Genomic DNA, 7,602 nt, shown 5'->3' on the forward strand with positions numbered 1-7,602 from the left:
AGTCTCAAATGAAATATAGTAACAGTACTATTTAACCCTCGCTTACTTTGTTAATCCTTTGTTGCTGTTTCCCTTGGTTTTATGTGTATAGGCAAAGCAGACTGTGTAAGCCACTTCACCTTTTCCTTGGCTGCATCTGTCTCAGGCTTTCTCAGTCTGCTCTCTCTTCTCCAGGAGATGAATGTCCAATGACTAAGTGATGTGGACCTTTGCTTCAGCTTGCTACTACCAACCTCCCTCTTGACCCTTTCACTATTCAGTGTTGGGTAAAGGAAGACACAAAGGAGGCAAAATCTAGATTAGTTCATCCTGCTTATTGTCAGTAGATCAAATTGAAAACAAGGTTAAGACTCTCAGATTAATAAAAGTCTTTCATGTTCATAGCTATGGAAAAGTTTGGCAGCCAAGGATACAAAATGTGATGGGCTCGAGTTTGCAGGCTCACATATACAGATACAATTAAGCAACTCATCACTATGTACATAGTACAATCTTAGCATTCTGAGGAAGAAAGGAATTCAAAAAATCCAGGGTGTTATTGAAACCTTTTGGTTTCTGAATGCCTGATAAAAGCAGCACAACATTTAACATAATGGCCCTTATTCAGGTGTGTGCATCAGGGTGAAATGGTTTTGCAAAATTACGCAGAGCTGGTGTCTATACCAGAACAGATGAATCAAATGTTCAGAGGTGACCTAGACACAAATATTTTAAAAGCAATCAATCAACCTCTCCAAGTGGGTTTAACACACCTTTCTGAAAATAATACACCATTGCTTTATTATTGTCTGGATAGTGCCAAACCCAATTCATTACATGGGAAAAAAATCAATAAGTGGCTTAGGGTAGTTAAAAGACAAAAACTCATCAGTGGGGCATTTCCTCTGGGTCCTCTATCAGGGTGCTTGTGGCAACAGCGGCTACTGCGCTTGTCACAGAACTGGTGCAGAGTGGCTAAGCCCACAGACTCATCTGCAAAGGAACAGGTTACATCAGTAAATATAGTAATCACTTTGAGTCACCTTTTATCTAAACTAGACTTAAAAAATAACATTTTTACACAGAGATTTACCAAGGGCTTATTCTGAAGCCCAATGAATAAACTACAGTGGATAATGAGAGTTCATTCAGTAATTCCTTTTGCCTGCTCTAGAATTAAAGAGGTACTTACACAAATCCATAACTAGATAATGCGTGGAAATGAAGCTATAATGCTACTAAACCATATCATTTAAAAATATTGTGAGATACTACTAGAAAAAAAATGTGGATGAACCAGGGTACGTGCCTTGTCTTCTAGAGTTGATGCCAAAATCGAGAGTAACAAGAGGAGGGCAGCGGTGGCAGCAGAAAGAAATCTTCCATGGAAACATAATATCTAGAGTGGGATTGATAAAAGAAAAAGACTCATCCTTTGGTTCACATAAAATGACTCTTCTGCATAGTTAAAATATAAGGGACAAAAACACCAAAGAGTGACCTCTTTACCAGAATAAATGCTTCCCTGGACAGTAATCAAGAATGCTTCTATGTTCTCAACAGTACTCATCATCTTGCTGGCCCTCAGTCAATGTTAATAATTATAATATGTCTGTCCCTACTGTGACCTCTGAGATAACTTGTCTTCCAAGTCCTTTCTCCTGAGAAGATCATCCCCTTCCTCCTGCTCCGGGCCAGCCCACTTCCTTGAGCAGAGATGGCCCTCCTCCAGATCCACACCATTGCTGCTGGCAGCTCTTGTCTGGATCCAATGGGACGCAGCTGGAGGTCCAGATGGCTCATTCCTTTTCCCCCAGCAGGGTTTCAGCACATCCACCCCTTCCTGGTCTCCCTGCCATTAGTGCCACCAGGCCTTGAATGTTTTCCCTAAATCCTCACAGCAGCTTAGTTAAACATGTAGGTTTTATTCCCATACAATAGAGTCAGCACTAGAAGGAAGACAGCTTCAGAAAGAGTCCAATACCTTCTTGATATAATGTAACTGAGGAAGGTCTCATTGTATAGTATTCAGAAGGTTGCTTTTTATTCATGCTATTTCTTGCACACGTAAGTGACCTTTACATGCATACAAGTATACAAGAGATATAGACCCTTCTTCTAATTGACAGAATGTCAGACTGACAGATGGACAGAGACTGTTTGAAAAATAGCATATATAGGCATGTATAGACATAATAGAGAGCTATAGAGAGAGAATAGATAGCTATCCATATCTACAGCTATATCTACACGTACAGACATAAAATTTTAAAAACTAAAAATTGGATAGGCACCCTGCTTAAAACATCATAATAGTTAAATCTATATCCATTATCCATCTATCTATAGAAACACTTTAAAAAGAGTTTCTGAAAATTTTCAGAAAATTTGTAGTTGCCATACTGTACAAGAATTTTACCAAATTTGAGAATACGTTTGGGAAGATCTCACTTAAAATATAGACTCTATGTCAAATGAAAAATTCAATCTGGGAGACTTTCTAAGGTAGCCGAGGCTGGGAATGCATTTTTCACCTCATTTGAAGCATATATGTGGGATATATGACTTAAGACAGATTAAAGTACACAAATTTCACCTTGTGAACCCCAAAGAATCAGTCATCTTGCAGATCAGGTGACTTGAGGAAATGTGTTAGTTTTTGAGAGCTTCTGTCACAAATTGCCACAAACTGAGTGGCATAAAACATCAGAAATGTATTCTCTCACAGTTTTGGAGACTAGAATTCTGGCAGAGCTATATGTTCCCTCTTAAGTGTCTAGGGGAGAATCCTTCTTTCCACCTCTAACTTTTGTTGGTTGCTGGCAATCCTTTACCTCTGCCTCAGCCTTTGCAAGGTCTTCTTCCTTATGTCTCCTCTATGTCTTCAAATATCTCTCTTCTTATAAAACACCAGTCATTGACCGACCCTAGTCCAGTGTGACCTCATTTAACTTGATTACCTAGGCAAATAACCAATTTCCAAATATGGTCATATTTCCAAATATGGTACTGGAGGTAGGAACTTTTGGAGAAACACAATTTAATAAACAAAGGAACCATTTAACCAACATGGGTAGAGAACCCACCTTATGCCAGGCTAAATACCAATCTGAGGAGATACGCCCCAGAGTATAAAATGTTATGGACACAGAAAACAAGAGGATAAGATGATATGGAAAACAATTATGGTCCAAACTAAAAACTTTTGATAATGAAAGTGGCTGCCATGAATAATTATGCCAGGACGTAAACCAGCACCATCCAGGCATAAACCAGCACTGTCCTGAACGAACTGTATTATATATTCACCCAATATATTAGCCCAAAAAGGAAAAAGAACAATGTTAGACTTTTCCATTGCAAGTATTATATTCATTTGAGTTGTTTCTCAAATGGGCAACTCCATATAATGTGCTCGGGGGTTAGACACAGTGAAGGTTTATATATTTAATCGTGCATAGTGATTTCTTTAGCCCAACACTAGTTTATTGAAGAAATTACTTATAGGTATTGGGGTGTTTTTATTTATCTAACAACATGCAACTGTTTTTGATGTGAACATTTTCATGAACTTCTAAATAGAATTAGCTACATTTAAGTCTGAGTCTCATCTTCAAATTATGCTGGTTGGCAGATCCCCAAACTGTCTCTATGTTGTTGTCCCTCACTGTATTTGATCACGTTGGGCGGGAAGGTGATTGCTGGTTATCTTTCCGGGCTCTTTTCGTTCATGACACCAAAATGAAACCAATCATCTAAATCCTTAAGAAAAGACTGCGCAAGAAGTGCTTAGCTACCCAAAGTCACTGAAATTCCAATGCAATAAGTGAGTGAAAAGTTTTGCTTTAATTTTTACAAGAAAAAAAAAGTAAGGTAAAAAAACAATCAGGTGATCGTTTATCTTAAAAAGTAGGTCATCTCACAGAATGAAAGGGTGACTGTTTAATTAACTAGAAGCTTGAAACCCCAAAGTAGATAAAACATTGTGTTTGTCCTTTTAGAGATTAGCCTTTCTGAAATCATATATATTTATGTAATGTATGTATATTCTAAAAAATAAAAATCAGTTACATAGTTTATAGCCCCTAGATTACCAACTCACAATGTTAGGTACTCGGGTAGCTACATAAAAATAAATACCACAGGCTTACAGACATTTTTGCTGAATATTTAGGACACGCTTACACATGTAACTAGAAAAATGCAATAGCAAACTGGTGACCCCAACTAAAAATAAAGCAGGATGTCGATCAGTGTGGACTGGAATCATAAATGAATCTTCAGAATGTTGTCAGAGTTGATCCTCAGAGGTGAGAATGTAGAAGAGAATAGGCCAAGAGGGAACGAGGAAGTACAAGGCACAAACAGGGAACTAACATTTATTAACTACTATGTGCGAATCAGAGTTCTGGGCACTTTACTTACATTATCTAATGTGGCCCTCACAGCAAGTCTGAGAGGTAAGTACAATATAAGTACTTACCATTATAATGACAAATCATCAAGGTGACAGCAACTAGAAGGAAGCAGAGAGAATAGGTGGGTAAATACTGTCTGATTCCAGACCCTACTTTTGTGCCATGCTCACCCCATGGAACGTAGTTCACACAGTAAGGAGACCTGGCTTGCAGTAGCCCGGTGGGGGCGCGGTTCGGGCAAGAAGGAGCAGGCTGTCTGAGAAGGAACCTCAGCTCCCTGCAGTTCCTCTTCAGGAAACAATTACCATACTGAGGAGAAGTTTCCTGATTTAGAAATTGGCACACAATTTTCATTTTCTCTTCTACAATTATTTAAAGAAATTATTCTAAGACTTTGGTTATTACAAGGAAATATGTGGGAGGAAAGTAACTTTACACAGCTGCCTGTGGGAGTCGGTATTAGAAGCTGGCATTCATGTAAAATAGGCGATAGTGTAAGTATAAGTGGGAGGAGTCCATGTAATGCCCTTTTGTATATTTCAGAGCCCTTTTTCTTCACTTGTTTGACATGAGTTACCAGGTTATTTTTTTCCTCTCACACACAAAGGACCATATAGAAGGGGATGGAAAAAATAATTATTTAACTCATTCTAGAAGTTGTTCAGCTCAGCTCTATGATCGGGGTCAAAGTTTTAAAGTTTTCAAACACTTAATACATGGACAGTCTATATAGGAATGACCAATTGCCAAAGGGTATCCTAAATAAAGAAATTCCTTGGACTTATATAACTTTTAATGTATACCTTCTCACTAGTGGATAAAAAAATTGGTGGTTGTCTTAATTCACAATGACAAAAGGAGCTATCAATGGCATCTCTTTACCTCTCCACACGTGGACCTTACTTCCACTGTAATCGGTGTTGGTAAATCCGTGTAACATCCTAAGGTAAAAAGGCTATTATACATTTGTTATGTTGGTAAATGTGTCATTAAAAGCATTATTTGAGTCTTCTTAAACTGAAATATGGATTCTGCTTAAGGTATTTCATATTAAGATGAGAATTTTAGCAAGGCAAGTTTCATCCTCATTAAACTCAAGATTTTAGCCAGGCAACCCCAAGTAGCTAGTAATGTATAAAATGCTTTCCTCCCTTGCCTAAAGTGAGCAGATGTGCAATGCACTAACTTATCAACAGGTTAAGAGCAAAACAAATTTGCTTCCTCTATAATTTGCTAAAGAATACTACCTAGGAAAAGAAAAAGGGGCAGGTGGAAAAAGTTAAATGCTTTTTACAAGGTTGTTGGACAGAGTCAAAGAAGAGCTCCCTCAGTTTAGAAGATTGGCTCATTTGAAGATTTTTACTATGTACCAGATTCTGTGCCAGGCTTTCGAGGTATAAGCTGAACATGACAGACACAGAGCTTGCAGTCTAGCCAGGGAGGCATACAAGTCAGCAAAAACGGCAGTGTGGTAAGTGAGGAGGAGACGGCTCTCAGATTTGGAATATCCAGGAAGATTTCTTAGAGGAAGCAATGTCTAAGCTGAGACCTAATATATGAGGATGAGTTACCTAGATAAAGATTTGGGGTGGACTGGGAGGGGAGTCAGGGTGGGAAAAGGATTTATTGTGGATGTTCCAGGCAAAGGTAATGATATGTCCAAGGGCCTATGAAAATATCATACTATATTCAAGCAACAAAAAACAGTTCAGTATTTCTGAAGCACAGAGAGCTCTTTAGAGCAGAGGACCTGCTTTATACAAATACACTGAATGAAAATGAGGTTAAATCTATCTGGGCAGATGAAACTAAACTGAATCAATCAAGGACTAACTACACAGAAAAAAAAATATTCAAAGGAGATCAAATCAGTAAGGGGAAAGGGGACCTTACTTCACTGCCTTCTCTCTTTAGCACACCGTGAGCACTGTCAAACTTTTGTGAAAATGTGGAGCAGAATACGTATAATGACTCAGATGACTTAGCAGAGGTGTAACACCTGTCGGAGCGTAAGCATGCTCTCTGGTCCTCTTGCAAGAGGCAGAAGTAAATCAAAAGTGCACAAGGAAATAGTAGTGAGTGTCAGTATCTGCCTGAGGGCAGGAGCATGTGGTAAAGACACCAAATGGCAAAAGCATCAGGTAACCTAGGAGAGGGCAGGAGTCGGTCAAGAATTTAGTGAGTAAATACATATGGCCCTTTGATCTGTGTGGGAGTTCAGTAAGTAGACCAGAAAATTGCAACAGGAGATATATATAGTAAAAAGGATTATTTTACTATTCTCTAGGGAGATTCTAAGACCTTGTCACAAAACTATTGGGGAGAAAGTGGGTTCTGAGCTACTCTTTTAAATGCCAAATTGTTTATAATCCCATTCAAATTGTAGTAAGAAACTCCAACTGCTTCCATCACCAGGAGAGAGGTAAATCAAAACTGAGGGAGCCGCATTAGTTTTAACGCACTATTCACTGCAGTGTCAATCCTCATGACGCTCATATATCACCCTTAAACGGGTCATTTTCCATCAGAAGATTATTCGACACTTGAGTTATTCAAGATGTTCGAGGCTTTATCCTCTTTTCTTGGTGTGGACTTACAGCTCTTTCTACAGTAGTGAGGATCCCATCACTCTAAGGTATCTATGAGAAGGTCCACCAGCAAGCGGATGGCTAGCACTCGCCAGGCAGTTTTTTCCAGTGTGTAGTTTAGATGTCCACACGCACACACCTGTGTGTGTCTTAGAAGAAGAAAAGAGAACAAAGATAGGGAAGGAACAATTGTGAAGGGAATGCAATGAGCCAGATGTAAGTGCAAATGAAGAGAAAGAACATGCAAGAAAAAAATGCAAGACAGGGTAACAAAATTATAATAAGGGTGGAAAGTAAAGAAATAATTGGTTGGGTGAAGTATATGAAACTACTACATATATTTATATATATACAAACAACATTGTGTCTTGTCCCAGGAATAGTACATTTATACGTTGTTTTTAAACATTGACTGAGAAGATTATGTCAAACTGGAAAAAATGCTTCCCTCTAGGAGGAGAGTAGGGAGAAGAATAGGACTGTAAGTGAAGAAAAGAAAGTCAACTGTATCTGTGCTTTAAGTCTGAAGCAAAATGTGAAAATGCCTTTATTTTTAAATTTCAGGTGAGTACATCAGTGTTTGCTTTATTACTCTCTACAGTTTTATGATGTGTGTG

The 7,602-nt window shown here is 38.5% G+C and overlaps 1 long non-coding RNA gene across 1 annotated transcript; it reads right to left on the minus strand.

Annotated features, from left to right (window-relative positions):
- Positions 1 to 820: 820 nt before the first annotated feature.
- On the minus strand, positions 821 to 4,623 carry LOC139440542 (uncharacterized). The gene is made up of 3 exons (XR_011650793.1): positions 4,463 to 4,623; positions 1,289 to 1,378; positions 821 to 972 (listed from the first exon to the last, which is right to left on the minus strand). It is a non-coding gene; the product is annotated as an uncharacterized lncRNA (long non-coding RNA).
- Positions 4,624 to 7,602: the final 2,979 nt, after the last annotated feature.

Source organism: Desmodus rotundus, chromosome 2, assembly GCF_022682495.2.
Source record: "Desmodus rotundus isolate HL8 chromosome 2, HLdesRot8A.1, whole genome shotgun sequence".
Taxonomy (NCBI): Eukaryota; Metazoa; Chordata; class Mammalia; order Chiroptera; family Phyllostomidae; genus Desmodus; species Desmodus rotundus.